Source organism: Panthera leo, chromosome C1, assembly GCF_018350215.1.
Source record: "Panthera leo isolate Ple1 chromosome C1, P.leo_Ple1_pat1.1, whole genome shotgun sequence".
Taxonomy (NCBI): Eukaryota; Metazoa; Chordata; class Mammalia; order Carnivora; family Felidae; genus Panthera; species Panthera leo.
In genome coordinates this window covers 173664686-173681162 of record NC_056686.1, presented here as the reverse complement: position 1 = coordinate 173681162, position 16477 = coordinate 173664686, and the positions used below count along the sequence as shown (strand labels likewise).

At 32.6% G+C, this 16477-nt stretch overlaps 1 protein-coding gene across 1 annotated transcript in view; it reads left to right on the top strand.

Annotated features, from left to right (window-relative positions):
• Nucleotides 1-3848: 3848 nt before the first annotated feature.
• The window catches only part of CALCRL (calcitonin receptor like receptor), a 103248-nt gene continuing 90619 nt past the window's right edge, over nucleotides 3849-16477 (top strand). Inside the window, exon 1 of the mRNA XM_042949407.1 lies at nucleotides 3849-4057. The gene's annotated coding sequence lies outside the window, so the exon portion shown is untranslated. The remainder of the gene's footprint in view (nucleotides 4058-16477) is intronic.

Here is a 16477-nt window from a genome sequence, read left to right as displayed (position 1 = left end):
TTAAATCTGCTAAGCAATTGTAAGGTAAAATAATAAAAGGTCAGGTCAACTTATTTCCTTAGTAGAATTTTTTGATGTAAAGATTATAAAAATTATGTGTTTCTTCTCAAATTGTTGGTACATTTTTAATAAAGCATAGTATGCATAATTTTGTTGACTGCATAAATCATCTCCGAGTATAAGTGATGGCTTGCAGACAATTGTGAACATAGGAATTATTAACTTACAACATAATACCTGAAACCTATTAACTCACAACACAATCATGGAAATCATTTTTAAAGATCTTTCTTGCATTCTCACTAGAGGTAGTCTGTCCGTAATAGGTTTTATGTAAAAGTGTTTTGTTTTGTCCTGTTTATTTTTATGGCAGAACTATGCTCCAAGGCTGTAGCTACACAAATTCAAAATAAGTGGTCAGTTAAGCCGGTAGAGACCTAAATTTGTCAAACCACATTTTTTTATTCATTTGGCTACCTTAGTAAAAGAATATAAACAGTATTCCAGAGATTTTGAGTTAGCTTCCCCTGGTATGAGTCAAAGTGCATTTCACATGGTAATTGGTATTCATTACTGTGGGACCATGGCACTTGGGAGCCTTACGTGGGACCACCAATGTAGGCACAAGCCTGCATGTAAGACTCTGAAATAGACAACTATGACTATCATTATATATGTCATTCTTCAATTATACATTATTCCCCAGTTCTATAGAAACCACTATTGACAGTATCTGCGTGGTTATATCTAGACTCTGTGTTTGTAGCGTGAGTTGCTAACTACCGAGAATTTGGTGCTTGAATCTCTATGTGCTAGTCCATCCGTGATTTAAACAACTAGAGAGTAGGACACATCCCATTTTTTCCTTAGCTCCTCAACATAACTGGTACAGCATTCTAGTTCAAAAAACAAGCTTGCTTACTATTAAATGCTTGCAAGTGTCTTCAATCTGTTATGGGAAAAGATTACTTTATATATATATATATATATGAAATACATAAGATGGAATTAATGTGTTGATTAATACCATATTGCCTAAGAATCGCTACATTGATTATTGAAATATTTTCATTTTGTTCTGCTGCATTTTCTTAAATATTTTTCATCATATTTCAGTGTGTACTTGAGAGTTGGCATTACCTATATTTTGTCTTGTGCCTCCACGCCTCCATGGAAGTCCTCAATGCCATTTATTTCATTTGGAGTTTAGAAAATGACAATTTTTTTTTTTTTTAATTTTTTTTTTTTCAACGTTTTTTTTTTTTTTTATTTTATTTTTGGGACAGAGAGAGACAGAGCATGAACGGGGGAGGGGCAGAGAGAGAGGGAGACACAGAATCGGAAACAGGCTCCAGACTCCGAGCCATCAGCCCAGAGCCTGACGCGGGGCTCGAACTCACGGACCGCGAGATCGTGACCTGGCTGAAGTCGGACGCTTAACCGACTGCGCCACCCAGGCGCCCCAGAAAATGACAACTCTTAAGTGGGGTGCAATTTGCCTATTACCTCTAAATAAGTCTTGTAGATAATGCTGATAAAAATTATCCTAGAGTCTTCATGGACTATAACCATGGCCTGACCAATCATTTAAATATAAATATTATAACTTCTATTTGCCTTCCCATTTAGTATAGCACTTGATGTTGAGGAGAAAGAGCATTGGTGTAAGAGTCTTAAGACATAAGTTCAAAGCATAGGTTTTTTTTATGCACTAGACTTTACTAGTGTTGGACAAATGAAACAAACGAATCTTTGAAAACAATATTAATGCTTTTGCACACTTATTGGGAAAAGTTTTAGTTTTTCATAACTTAAGTTCAAAAGTTATATTAATCTCTTTCCAGGGGTCAGATATTATATAAAGCATGGAAGATGAGAAGACATGGACGGATCGTTCAGATACTAAAATCTATTTTTTTATTCTCTTCTGAATTTTAAGATGAGAACACCAAGACCTAAAAAGTTTTGTCAGGGTCACACTAGAGAGTGTCAGAACCAGGACTGGAATTTCATGTGTCTGGGTCCAATCCCAGTGTTTTCTACTTCTTTCTTAGTGGTTTCCTAAGCAATGTGCTGCCTCAATAGCAAAATTCAGTAAAGCTTTCATCTGGAAATATCTACAGCAGTATTTTGATTAAACAACTCTTCTTAGTGGAGCCAGTCATAATCTGCAACATTGACTTCTCCTCTCACAGGCTGAAGGAAATAGCTCAAAATGAAGTACATCTCAGCAGCCTCCTGAAGCAAAGCTAACCAAACTGTAACTGGAAACACAATATTCTATAACCTGGCAATTTAACTCTATGGTTATTTCTCTTTCTCAATGACCAAATGGGTATAACTCAGTTTCTTGCAGGTCTTTTAACTATAAACCAACAGGGATTAGTATGTAACCTATTTTTATATGTATTTTTTTTCACCTTGATCCTATTGATCTTAAAATCAAAGATTGTGGAATAAGTTTCTTCCATGGATCCAGGTAATAAAAATGTCAACAGGAGCATACTGCTTCAGAAACATGGTATCCCTTTAATTAATGTTGCCTTGTCCTCCTTTATTAGTCGATAGAAAGTATGAGCATCTCATTTTGTTCCTGTATTGAAGGAATTTACCAAGTTTTCAGTGCCTCTGATCTCAAATTTACCAAGAATTGAATAATTATTGTAGTGTCTTTATCTATTTCTAATTGTTACATAATTTGTTGACTCAAAGTCTTAGAGATATAAATGATTTTAGATATTATTTGATTCATCTATTTTACAGATGAGGAAATCTATGCCCAGTGTTGTTTATATTTCAGTGATTATGATTATTGTCATATCTCACACATTTACCATATTATCAAGACAAGTGCATTTCAAATTTAAATTTTTCTTCCCTGATAATGTCCAATGATTTATTAAACACATTTGGAATAAAATTATGTTTTGATAGAAAACTTCTAAAAAATTAAAGCATGTTACATATTTTACATAACCATTATGTTTATAAATTATCTGCACTTTTGTTATGGCTATTTTGAGGGATAAATGTAATATATTATTATTTTATTTTATAGATGATAACATAATCAAGTTAAATATTTTAAAATAAGTGCAATTATTTTAAATTTATATGTTCTCAAAAGTTTATTCCATAAAACATATACTTACATATAATGAAAAACCATTCTATGTATATGTGTATATACACACACACAACATGTATACACACAATGGTTTTGTTCATGACACACACGCACATAGTTATGTCATGGGCAAAGAAAAAAAAGGTTTAAAAACCTACAGAATAAAGTTTCATCATTTAATTGTGAAAACCTGATCAGTTAATAACTCTGATTATTAGATCTCAATAAAAGTTGGATCACAGAGTTAATTATGATGGATGTAGGTATTATTTTTGTGTTCCTTTTTGAAGAAGACATGTTAGATAAAAGTTCCCCAAAGCTTTGTAAAGTACACACACACACACACACACACACACACACACACACACACACTTCCCTAACTCCTTTAATTTTGGAACAGAATATTATATTCAGATTTCCTTCAAATCACAGGCTGCTCTGTGTGGCAAGTTCTAACAGAACTCAGTCAAGGTGAAATGCAGCCAGCTTTGGCTGCTAACAATGTATTCATACAGCATATGATCTCTGTCTGTTCAGGCTGCTTCTTGCTCTTGTCTCAGAATAAGAAAGGAGTGCTGCTTTCCTGGGGTATGCTATTTGAGAAAGAAAGTAACCTAACACTAACTGCAGGCGGGGTCAGAGTGATGTAACAGGAAGCTCTGATGTTTCCCTTCTGCTGCTGAGCACATACAATGTGACAACACTTCCAATCCACTCAGAACAACCCTCCCTCTCCAGCAGAGAGTATCACCTCCTGATTTAGGATCATCAGGCTCTGTTCACTGGACCTGACCCTGCCTGCAGGATTACATTGCAAAGCTTTCACTCTTCCCCACCTTGCCTGGGGGTAAATCTCTTCTGCGGAATCTCAGAAAATCAAATTCCATCCTAAGAATATTTCACCAAGAATTTCCTTAGAAGCTGTGCTGGGTAAGTACACTATTCAGAATAAATATATGTATCCTGAATAGTATTCTCATTTAGTTTGGCAATGTTCCTACTGTGGAATTTAATGACATTGAAATAATATTGAAACATATTCTCATTTATTTCACATTTTAAAGAAACTACAGTGTATTACTCCCAAATGTATACAAAATCTATTACTACTAGATGTTATTATGCACAGTGATATTCTAGAAGATAAATTTAGCAAGTAATAAAAATCTAAATGGATTAAAAAGCATACTTCTAAACAAATATCTTAATCAGGGAACAATGCCTTTTAAAATTAGCTCTACTATTAGCTAAGCTTAAATTTTGACAGCTGGAAAACATTTTCCCCCCAGGAAGGGTCTTTAAACTTTTTATACAGTTAGTATTCTGAGAAGGGGGGGGAGAAGAATAACTACTTATGGGGTCTTGGAGTCTCTGCAAAATTGAACAAAATGGAGAATTAAAAAGAAAAGTAATCACTTTGGAATTATATGTGTCTTCTATTTGCCTTTTATTTGCACATATATCTCTGGCTATTGAACTAATAGAATTTTCACTGTTCATTGTGGCCAGATGTGCTTAAGTCTCTCTCTTACTAACCCTGAATTGTTTCCGCTGTATCTGATCAGGGGGTGGGCTACAAAAGAGAAAAAATCCCAGCTAGGATTAAGAAAATGTTATTTCCACATTAAGTATAATTTTACGACTCTTTAGCTAACAATGCATTGCTTCAATTTCTCTGGTATCTCTCTGCAAGCTTTTGGGGGGACGGCGTGAAATAGAGATAACTGTGAATAAAGAAAAGTGACAAAGTTTTTCCAAATAAGTATAGCAGATTATTAAACAGAGAAATTAAAGTGTGTATTTTTTAAAAAAGAATTTCCAGAAAAAAACTTACAGTAATGTTGAGATGAAACATCTGTTAATGCTTCCTTCACCAGTACAGACTGTCCAGGACTATTAAGAAACTATTGCCTACTTAAGTGTTGGTATAGAGATGTCACAAATTTGTTACTAAGAAAAATTAGATGTCAGATTTGGGTTCAAATTATATTGATTGATATAATTTACTTATATAAAAATTAAGTGTCAGATTTGGGTTCAAATTATATTGATTGACATAATTTATCTGTGTCTATATTCTTTCTTACCTATGTAATTATACTGTGCAGAATGTCCTTCAGTGGAGAAATCCTGTACTTAATCACCCATAATCTGGCACATTAACAGTGTACAACAAACTTATTCTGAGTAACTCCCTCATAATTTTCTACTCAATTTTTCCACAAATTTCTCCAAATAATGGAAACTTCAATTAAGCCTTTTATTTTGTGATTCTTAAAAATATTGTGGCTGATTTCCTATCGCCTTTCAACCATTAACTGTTTTGAATGCCCTGACACATGCGTAGAATTAGAAAAAGTGTTTTTAGAATGTGACTTTGTAAATAGCCATTAGGTAATTAGGGAAGGAAATGAAAAGAACACATTAAATGCCTAACCCCATGCCATGGGTTAGTAATAAAAATTAAAATAGCATTATTTTTAATTTACATTATTTTCTTAGAAGGAGATATTATATTAATATAATATTTTTAATAAGGCACTCCCCACACATATCTAATTTTTATTTAATTGCTAACCAAAAACCCATAATTTTCTTCCATAACAATTAAATTTTTGTTAACTGTACTAATAGTGTGGTTTATAATTTTTATTTTCAGAAAATACTGTTGAGAAACACTAGGTAACGAATTTTGAAGGTCATTAGGCAAAGACTTATTATTTGAGAAAATAATTGAACATTTGAAATAAGAACTCATATTATTATATTCTAAATTTTGTTTTCTTTAATGATAAGAGAGTATCAGAGGATCAATGCATGCTTTCAGCCATAAAGAATTCACTTATTTTTCTAGATGCTATGGGATCGTAAAAGCAATGCAGAGTCTAAGGCCAGTTATAAATATGGAAAATGAAACATAGGGTTGAGAAATTATAAGAATAATGTGAGTTAAAATCTGTTTTACCTGCAATATTCAGTTATCTTTAAGAGATATGCTTTTGGTTACCACTACAAGGTCTTTCCCCCCCTAATATATATTAGCACATTCCAAAATATTGTTTTATTAAACTATGTAAAAATGTTAGAATATATAAAACTACTCATTCAATTTGAAAAAAAGATTGGGAAAACAGGAAAATAAAAAAGAAATTAGAATTGATTCTGTAGTTTTAAAAATGATGTTAAATGAATGACCACCGTGTATATACTTTACCTACTGGTGATGCCTAGGATACGTTTAAATGGAATCAACACCCTAGCATATTTATGAGAATCTTCACATTCATCGTATATATTTACCATTATTTTGTACACACCAAATTTATTTCAGTAAGAAATTCAAAATAATATTAAGACAAAAAAAGATGATTTTATATGCTTTATGCTAATGTGGATGAATTATTTGATAAACTCATAAAACTAATCAAACTTCTGTTAATAGTATTAGTATATATTTCTAACTTACATCATTTTTGTAACAACTATAACACTATGTTGCTTTCAACTTTTCTCTCCATGGTTAAAATTTGATAGTACCTTAATTTTTAAGAATTATCTTACAGATATTTACACAAAAATTAACAAAAAAAAATTAAAGGATCAAAATATACATTCATGAAACAAAACTGATTTTATACTCTATGTATGATTTTGAACACAGCTTGAAAAAATAATTCTGTTTTAGAGATATCATGATTACGATACCAACTTTTCAAAACACAAATATATTCAAAGGACATTATTTGAAGTCATTGGCTTTATTCTCTATCTTATCTTTGTTTCGTATTCAGAGATGCTATTAACCCCAAAACATAAGTTATATCATTGCAATGGTGTTAATGAAAGACACTCAGAGTCAAATTTGTAACACCTCTGTGTTCTTGACTCAATCAGACTATCAGAGAATACACTTAATATGAAAAGCCAGTACCCAGCTATATAAAACATTTGTCTGTATCTGGGTTTAAAGCCCACGCGTGAACCATAAACATTTATAATTTCTTAGGAAAGCTCTCTTTTTCTACCAAAGTACTTCTACCCTGCTGCATTATTAAATTATTTCAAAAAATCTGTTCATTTAATATAAGAAAATGTTTTGATGAAGTTATGGAAAATAAGAATGTACCAGAAACACAAGATCAGGGTTACATACCAACAAGATATTTCAATCATTTTCCCATTTATTCACATAAACAATCATTCCTATCCAAATTCCTTCATCAATAGCAGTTACACACCTCAAAGTATCTTGGGACTCCTGGGGGCGGGGTCAGGCAGTTAAACAACTGACTCTTGATTTCAGCTCAGGTCATGATCTCACAGTCATCAGAATGAGCACCGCATGGGGCTCTGCGCTGACAAAACGGAGCCTGCTTGGGATTTTCTCTCTCCCTTTTTATCTGCCCCTACTGCACTCTTTCTCTCTCAAAAATAAAATAAAATAAAATAAAATAAAATAAAATAAAATAAAATAAAATAAAATAAAACCTTAAGAATAAAAAGTATCTGGATGATTTTCACGCCTTTGATTTACCTCCCTGTAATTTGGTTCATAACTTGGAAGATGTATAGTCTTAATTAGTATAAAATCGAAGAAGTAAAAGGCAGACTGCATTTAATTGTACAGTTTGAAATGTAAATACTGAGCTAGTGTGATTTAGGAAGAACATATAATTAGATATATGATAATTAAGTCAACAAACCTATTTAAATAACAGGAAATATATTTTCATACATTATATTGCCATTTCGTTTAAACAGGAAAGTCTTCAATAAATCTAGATTATTATTTTTTCATGTCTAATTAGTATTATAATATTGTTCATTAAATCAGATTAGTAAAATAATCTGCATTTTCCAGTATTTGTGTAATCTTAAATCTAATTGTTTTTACTTCAATAAATTATTTTACCAAAAAAATGAAGACATGAATTTAATTTTTAACAAAACAATAAAAGTCTTATTATTATTTAAAAATAAAGTAGAATCACTTACTGTGAACTGAGTTAGAGTTTATGTTTATTAGATTATTAGTACTAATTATCAGATGATAAATTGCAAATATTTTCCTAGAACCTGTTTCCTCCTTTTTTTACCTTTAAATTAGTTTGTTTACCTAGAAGAGACAGTTTTATACAATATATTATCATTTGCAAAATAGTCAAAAGAGTGTATTCGTTTTTAAAATGTAAGACTTTTATCTTTTTATTACTTCATGCTTTTAATTAAATATATATATATTTTTACCTTGGTATCAAAAGGGCAAAAAACTCAACCCAACACAGACATAAATAAGTAAGCAAAATAAATAAATAAATAAATAAATAAATAAATAAATAAATAAATAACCAACCTATCTCTATGGTATCAAGGCTATACTATAGCTCAATGCTTTACTGAGGTTGTTGGATAGAGTCAAATTTTCAGAGACATCGTATTCCCCTTAACATGGGAATATATTTTTTAATTAAAAGATGCTAATATGGTATAAACTTTTATATAAATCTGTCATTATTTCCCTATTCAGGTTTAGGTTAATCTAAGCCCAACCAGGTTTCCATAAAACCATGGTGACTCCTGAACATGTCATTTGGTCTATTAAATAACAGTGATACAGTGAAATGGCAACTATGTGGTTTATAAGAGTGCTGCTTCTCCTCACAGATTAGTCACATAGAGGTTTATTAGCATATTCGGGAGCACACGGGTGTTTTATCAATCAAAACTAAAATAAATTTGTTTTATATCCAAGTATCAATTTCATAAATTCTACAAATGAATATTAATTGAATCCATATCCATTGATTAACATGAGACCAAATGTTGTTTAGATATTTTGTGCATAAACCTCAATTTTGCTTCCTTTCCAAGGATAATATGAAGGGAAAATGGGAACTTTGGTAAGTACTAGAGAAGAATAAATTATGTTATAACTGAAAATAAGGAGGATTAAAGCTATGGGAAAAGATGTCATCAGTACAAAATGTGTTTTTCTGTTTTATTTTCTTGTTTTTTTAACTCTAGTTGTTTTCAAATGTGAGGCAAAAGAGCAGACTTGATTTCACTTAGGTAATGGAAACCTAATATTAGACTTCCATGTTTAAATGTTTTATTAATCAGTCTACATATGTCTTTGAAAATTTATTTTCAATGAAGTTTTTTTTATTTTAAATCTTTCTTAAAATGTGCCAATATACTTTTTAGCTAAGGCAAAAAATATAACCTATGCATTTGTATTTTAGAAATGTAGTTATAATTACTGTTTGAAGCAACTGCCTGGAATGGAGTCTACTTCAGACAGTATTCATGTCATATACAGTTAGGACATCGCTACATTTGAAATCTGTTAAACATAATTTCATTAAACTCCCAGTTAACTAACTAAAATGTCTTGGAACTTGTCAGGTTTATTTTCGTAAATGTATATATTTATTGTCAGCTTAATCCTCTGGTCCTTGACATTATTAGATGAAGATACATTATTGAATGCACATATCTTAATATCCCTGAGGGAAAAATAACATCATTTATTATTATTGTTGTTGTTATTATTATTATTATTTTGCCTCAAATAGGAGTGTCAGCCTTCTCTGCTGCAGTACTCTCTCCCAATGTCAGCAGTGGGTGAATTTTTCCATACTGCACTTATACAAGAGAACCCCTTTTTAAAGGATGGCTTGCTCTGTTGAGATTATTTAGTTAATTTCTTTGAGGACTTGCTCTGTGCCATGTATATATATTGTTAGTTACTCATATATAAACTCATTTAGCCTTCCCCAAAGCCCCAAGAAATACTATTATCATTATTAGTATTAGTATTAGTATTTGCAGATAAGAAACATCAAAAACAAGAGAACTTTTAAGTAATGTGCCCAAGATCACATAACTATTCAAGTGGAGGTACCAGGAACTGAATCCTGGCAATCAGGCTCCAGAGCTCATGCTCTTAATCACTCTGCTTCCCTTTCCAATTCGTTGCTGGTATCTAGTCACCCCTAGTGTGAATGGATGCTGTTCCTAGAACCTTAGGTTTTAAGTGCAGATATATTGTGAGTTTTGTTCTAGTTTATCTCAATAAAGTGAATATCACAATTAATAAAGGAAGTCAGATAAATCTTTTGGTTTCCCAGTACATGTAAAAGTTATGGAAACAGTATAGTGCAATAGCATTATGTTTAAAAACAACACATATACCTTAATTAAAAAATACTTTACTGCTAAAATATACTAAACATCATCTGGAGGCTTGAGTGAGTTATAATCTTTCTGCTGCTGGAGGGTCTTGCTTTGATGATGATGGCTGCTGACTGATCAGGGTGGTGGTTGCTGAAGGTTGAGTGACTGTGGCAATTTCTTAAAATAAGTCAATGAAGTTTGCTGCATCCACTGACTCATGAATGATTTCTCTGTAGCATGAGATACTGTTTGATAGCATTGTACTATAGTAGAACTTCTTTCAAAATTGGAGTCAACTCTCAAACCCTGCAGCTGCTTTATCAATTAAGTTTATGTGCTATTCTAAATCCTTTGTTGTCATTTCAACATCTTCACAGCATCTTCATCAAGAATAGATTCCATTTCAAGAAACCACTTTCTTTGCTCATCCACAAAAAGCTCATCTGTTAAAGTTTTATAAGATTAGAGCAATTCCATCACATCCTCAGTCTCTACTTCTAATCCTCTTGCTATTTCTACTACATCTGCAGTCACTCCTCCACTGAAGTCTTGACTCCCTCAAAGTCATCCTTGAGGGTTGGAATCAACTTCTCCCAAACTCCTGTGAATGTTGATATTTTGACCTCTTCCCATGAGTCATGAATGCTCTTAATGACATCTATAATGGTGAATCCTTTCCAGAAGGTTTTGGTTTGCTTTGCCTAGATCCATCAGAGGAATCACTATCCACGGCAGCTGTAGCTTTAGGGAATGTATTTCTTAAATAATGAGACTTGAAAATACTCCTTCATCCATGGGCTGCAGAATAGATGCTGTCTTAGCAGGCATGAGAACAATATTAATCTCATTGTACATCTCCATCAGAGGTCTTGGGTGACCAGATGCATCGTTAGTGAGCAGTAACATTTAGAAAGGAATCATTTTTTCTGAGTAGTAGTTCTCAACAGTAGGTTTAAAAAATTCAGTAAATGATGTTGTAAACAGATGTGCCATCATCCGAGTTTTATTGTTCTATTTTATAGAACACAGACACAGTAGATTTAGTATAATTCTTAAGGACTCTAGCCTTTTTGGAATGGTAAATGAGCATTGGCTTCAACTTCAAGTCATCAGTTGCCTTAGCCCTTAACTAGAGAGTCAGTCTGTTCTTTGAAGCTTTGAAGCCAGGCATTGACTTTTCCTCTCTAGCTATGAAAGTCCTAGATGACATCTACCTGTAGGAGGCTGTTTTGTCTACATTTATAATCTGTTGTTCCATGTAACCACCTTCATTAATTATCTTAGCTAGATTTTCTAGATAATTTGATGCAGTTTCTGTATCAGCAGTTGCTGCTTCACCTTGCACTTTTATATTACAGAGATGGCTTCTTTCCTTAAACCACATGAACCAACCTCTACTAGTTTGAAACTTCTTATTCAGCTTCTTCTCCTCTCTCAACCATCATACAATTGAAGAGAGTTAGGATCTTGCTCTGGATTAGGCTTTGGCTTAAGGGAATGTTGTGGCTGGTTTGATCTTCTGTCCAGACCACTAAAACTTTTTCCACATCACCAATAAGACTCTCTTGCTTTCTCACTCTTTGTGTGTACCCTGGAGTAGCACTTTTAATTTCTTTCAGGAACTTTTCCTTTGCATCTACAAACTTGGCTAACTGATGCAAGAAACCTGGCTTTTGACCTATCTCAGCTTTCAACATATCTTCCTGACTAAGTTTAATCAATTCTAGCTTTTGATTTAAAGTGAGAGACTTGTGACTTTTCCTTTCATTTGAACACCTAGAGGCCACTGTAGGATTATTAACTGGCCTAATTTCAATATAGTTATATCTCATGGAATAGGAAGGCCCATGGAAAGGGAGAGAGAAGGGGGAGCAGAGAGAATACACACACTTATTAAGTTCATCATTTTGTATGGGCATGGTCAGTGGTGCACAAAACACTTACTATTGGTAATAGGAAAGAACACTGATCCCAGATCACCATAACAATATAATAATAATAATGAAAACATTTGAAATATTGAATTACCAAAATGTGACATAGAGGCAGGAAGTTAACAAATGCTGTTGGACAAATGGTACTGATAAGCTTGGTACATGCAATGTTACCACAAACCATCAATTTATAAAAAATGCAATATCTGAGAAGCACAAGAAAATGAAGCACAATAAAATGAGATAAGCCTGTACATAGTAGGTAGAATTTGCAATTGGTAATTTCCCATCTTTCTGTATGCATTTCCTTCCACTATGTTCCTTCATCTATGCTTGCTTAACCCTCACCTTCCTCTAAACCAAATGCCCAGTAGTTACTCTCTAGCCTCCAGTAGTCAAGAGTTGCTTGAAAAACAAAGATTTTGAAGAATTCTTTCTTCTTCAGAAAACCTCATGTTTGCTATTTAGCCTTCAAGCAATTGGATGTGACCCATACACATTATCTAGATAATCTCCTTTATTTAAAGTCAATTGATGGTAAATGTCAATCACATCTACAAAATAACTTTACAGAAACATCAAGGCTAATTTTTGATCCAACAACTGGCCACCATAGCCTGGCCAAGTTAACACATACAATTAAACATTGCAAGCAGTTAAGGGCATTCATCCATATTTGCTCTTTTTTCCCAAAAATTATTTAGGTTTTCGAATTTTGGAAACTCTTCAAACTTTCTGCTGGAATGATAGTTGGAATTACAATGAATTTATTAGTTGAATCAAAAATTAGTAATGTCTTAAAAATGTTAAGTCATCCAACTATGAGCAAGATAGAAATTCTCCAGTTACTCAGGGCTTTTTGTTTGTTTGTTTTTTTGGAAGGGGGTAGAATCTGATTTGGTTCTTTTTTTTTTTTTTTTTTTTTGATTTGGTTCTAAATGTAGGTAGAAGAAATATTTAAAGCAATTATATTATAAATGAGGGAGATTAAAAGGATATAAGTTTTCTACATTCCACCCCCTCCTGCCACAACGGTAGCATGTTTTTCCCCTATATGGTTCACATAAGACCTCCCAAGATTGCTCATCCTTTTATGAAATTAAAGTCTGTTCTCTTTGCAGTATATTTTATCTGGGGAACTTTCCGTTCATATCAGAATTTAATACTGTCAGAGAACAGTTGTATTTTAAGTTATATGACTTCTTGCTATTAAGGAGTGCTAGGGTTAAACAGAATGATCCTCAGTTTAGCAAACACTCACAACGTGCCAGGCCCAATGCTAGATGTTAAAGGTAAGCAAGACAGGACCCCTGCTCTGGACAACATCAGCTCCACCTCAGTGCTGTGTAACAGTGCCGATTAAACTATAAACTCTTCATCTATACTGCTGGCCACCACTCTACTTTTCATCTTGTCATAAGATCAGGACTGAATGCCTGAGCTAGAATGTTTTGTAAAGTGACAAATCTTGATAAATCATATATTTTCTGTACATATTTATTATATTTGGGAAACCTTGGATTACAGATGAAACATTAAAAAAAAAAACCTGAAGTAAAAAACAGTCTAACGGATTCTACTTAGCTCACAATTGTATGTGCTTTGGCTAAGATATTCTGAAATCTCTTATTTTCAACTGCTTCTAATGTAATTTGGAACTTTCATACTTTAACAGAAAGATTTCCTTGTATAAATCAATTACAGATATCATGATTGGGTATCAGAAATTGTTTACTTTTAAGAGAGAAAGAATGTGGTTAAAGAAAGATATCCTTAAGAATAAAGCTTTGAAGCATGATTGGTTTCATTAATTTGAACAGGAAGGGCTTCAAATGAGATATGAGCAAGCGTTAAAGTCTAGAACAAACTGACAGGGGTAAAGTCCATAAAATGATTTTCCTAAATATTGTTTAATATTTTTATTAATTGAATTCCTCACATGAGTTAACTTCCTTAATTATACATTTTCCAAAAGGATTTCCTGTGCTGTGTTCCATGTTATCAGTTCAAAATTATTAGAAAACACTTACTGAGTCTTTTTGCTCATAAAATTGATACATGTCCATACTTAATGAACCAGATTCCAGCCTACTTCCTTCAAAATAAATACACCAAAGTTAACAAAGAGTTTATGTTTGAGTCATTGTATAACTCAAACACCCTTTAAAAACCCACTAATTACGTGATTCTTCAGATTAACTCTGAAAGCTGATTATTCACTAAATTCTCAAGTGTCATAAAAGACTACATATTTAAGGTTACAAAGTCTCAACTATATCACTTCTTGTATCATCCTTACCATTAAGGACTACATGTTCAAAACTTTTCATGTTACATAGCGCTTCTGAAGCTAGAGTCCTGAATAAGCTAAATAAATCTAGTTAATGGGTTTCGAACTTAGAAATAGGAGATTCCAGCTCATTGTGTCCTCAGAGGGTTTCATTAAGTATAACCACAATTTAGGTCTTGAAATAGCATCTGCTTTAAAAAAAAAAAAAAAGATTAGATTTTTTAGATTAGATTAGAAATCTAAAAGATTAGATTTCTACATTTAGACAACATCCCACTCCTAATTACTCAAAATCATGTAGACTTCAAGGATAGTTCTCCATTCTGGCCTATGTTTTTGTTCCCAGTTATAACTGCATAGTTTTATAATCATGGAAGGGACACAACCTGTAAATATAATATGTGAGATTTTCTGTCTTTCCTATCAAATCCAACTTGAATAATTCTTTAGAATTAAATTTGTAGTAAACAACAAAGATCGTTGTGCATTATATTTATTGATACAAGATTATAATAGCAATTAATGAAAGAGTACTCATTTGAATGAACTAAGTAACTTTTTAAGTTTATTATATCTCCTTTACTCTTCATCACATACTCATCATTACAGCACCTGAATAAAAACAAAATGAATAAATAAATAATAAAATGTTAATCTTTATTACTGGTGGGCCTATAGTTCCTGGATTCCAGGCTTTAGTATTTCTTCTTTCTTCATCTCCAGGCAAATTTATTTCTTATTAAAGAAGTAAATTCTGATATCAACTGGCATAAAATTAAAGGAATGTAAGCACATTATCTGAAACAAGATTAAAAATTATCTGTGGGTTTCTTTTAAAGAACATAGAATGCTCTTTTCTCAGAAATCCATTGTTGGCCTTTGCCAGATACAAACTTCCCTATAGCCTTTGCTCAGATACAAACTTTTTTCTGAAACCTAACCTATTTAAACACAGCTACACCTACACGACCATAACCCTTTTGCTCATTGTCATTTATTTTTGTGTGTCCTAGCTTTTACCTAGAACACCAATCACATTGCAACAAATCATCAACTACAATTTACATATTTTCTGTGTTATTGTCCATTTTCTGTCCATTATCTCTAAGCTCTACAAGTACAAGCACTTCTTCCTGCTTTTTTTCCCCCACTAATATATCCTAAGCACCTAGGTAAGTGCCTACACAAAGTAGGTGCTTAAAAATTTCTTAACAAATGATTAATGAATGAATATGTTTCTTTGTATCAGTCTCCACGGAAAACTAGAGACTCTACGTGATTTTGTCTGCAGTATCCAATAGATTCTAGAGCTGAAATTTTGAAGGTGTTGTAAACATATCCCATGGCCGAAGAGAAAATACTCAGAAACTAATTATCATTTTGTTATTCTTAGGTCAACCTAATATTTATTCCTCCACTGCCTTTGTAAAGGGAAATAAATTAGTAAAGATGCTTTTCTGTAACGTAGTTAGTGTTCAGGTTTCACTGAATTCCAAGGAGTGACCTCTCAAACTAGGGTAAATGAGAAGGTTGCTTGGTATTTTAGCACAAAATGTTGAAGCATTTCCCCAAATGGCCAAACAATGGCTGAATTTGGCAGAATTTCTTGTTGAAACTGGCAGACCTGCCAACTGTTGCCTCCCAACAAAAGTCTTACTCCATTACTTATTGCCTTTCTGGACAATAACACTAAAATGTCTATAGAAGGAGAAAAAAACGCAGCAGTGGAATTGAGAGAAAAGCAAATCAATCTTTTAAAAAAATACATATTGCAAAATAGAAATTCTGTTTAATTTACAAAAACTATACCGCGTTTGATAAGTGATGAGTTACGCACTTGAAAATCCACAATTTATCAAGCTTTTAAGTGTTGATTTATAAATATTTAGAGATAATTCTAAAAAGAATGCCAACTGTCAATGCCCTTTCATCACTGTATAGCTTTTGAAA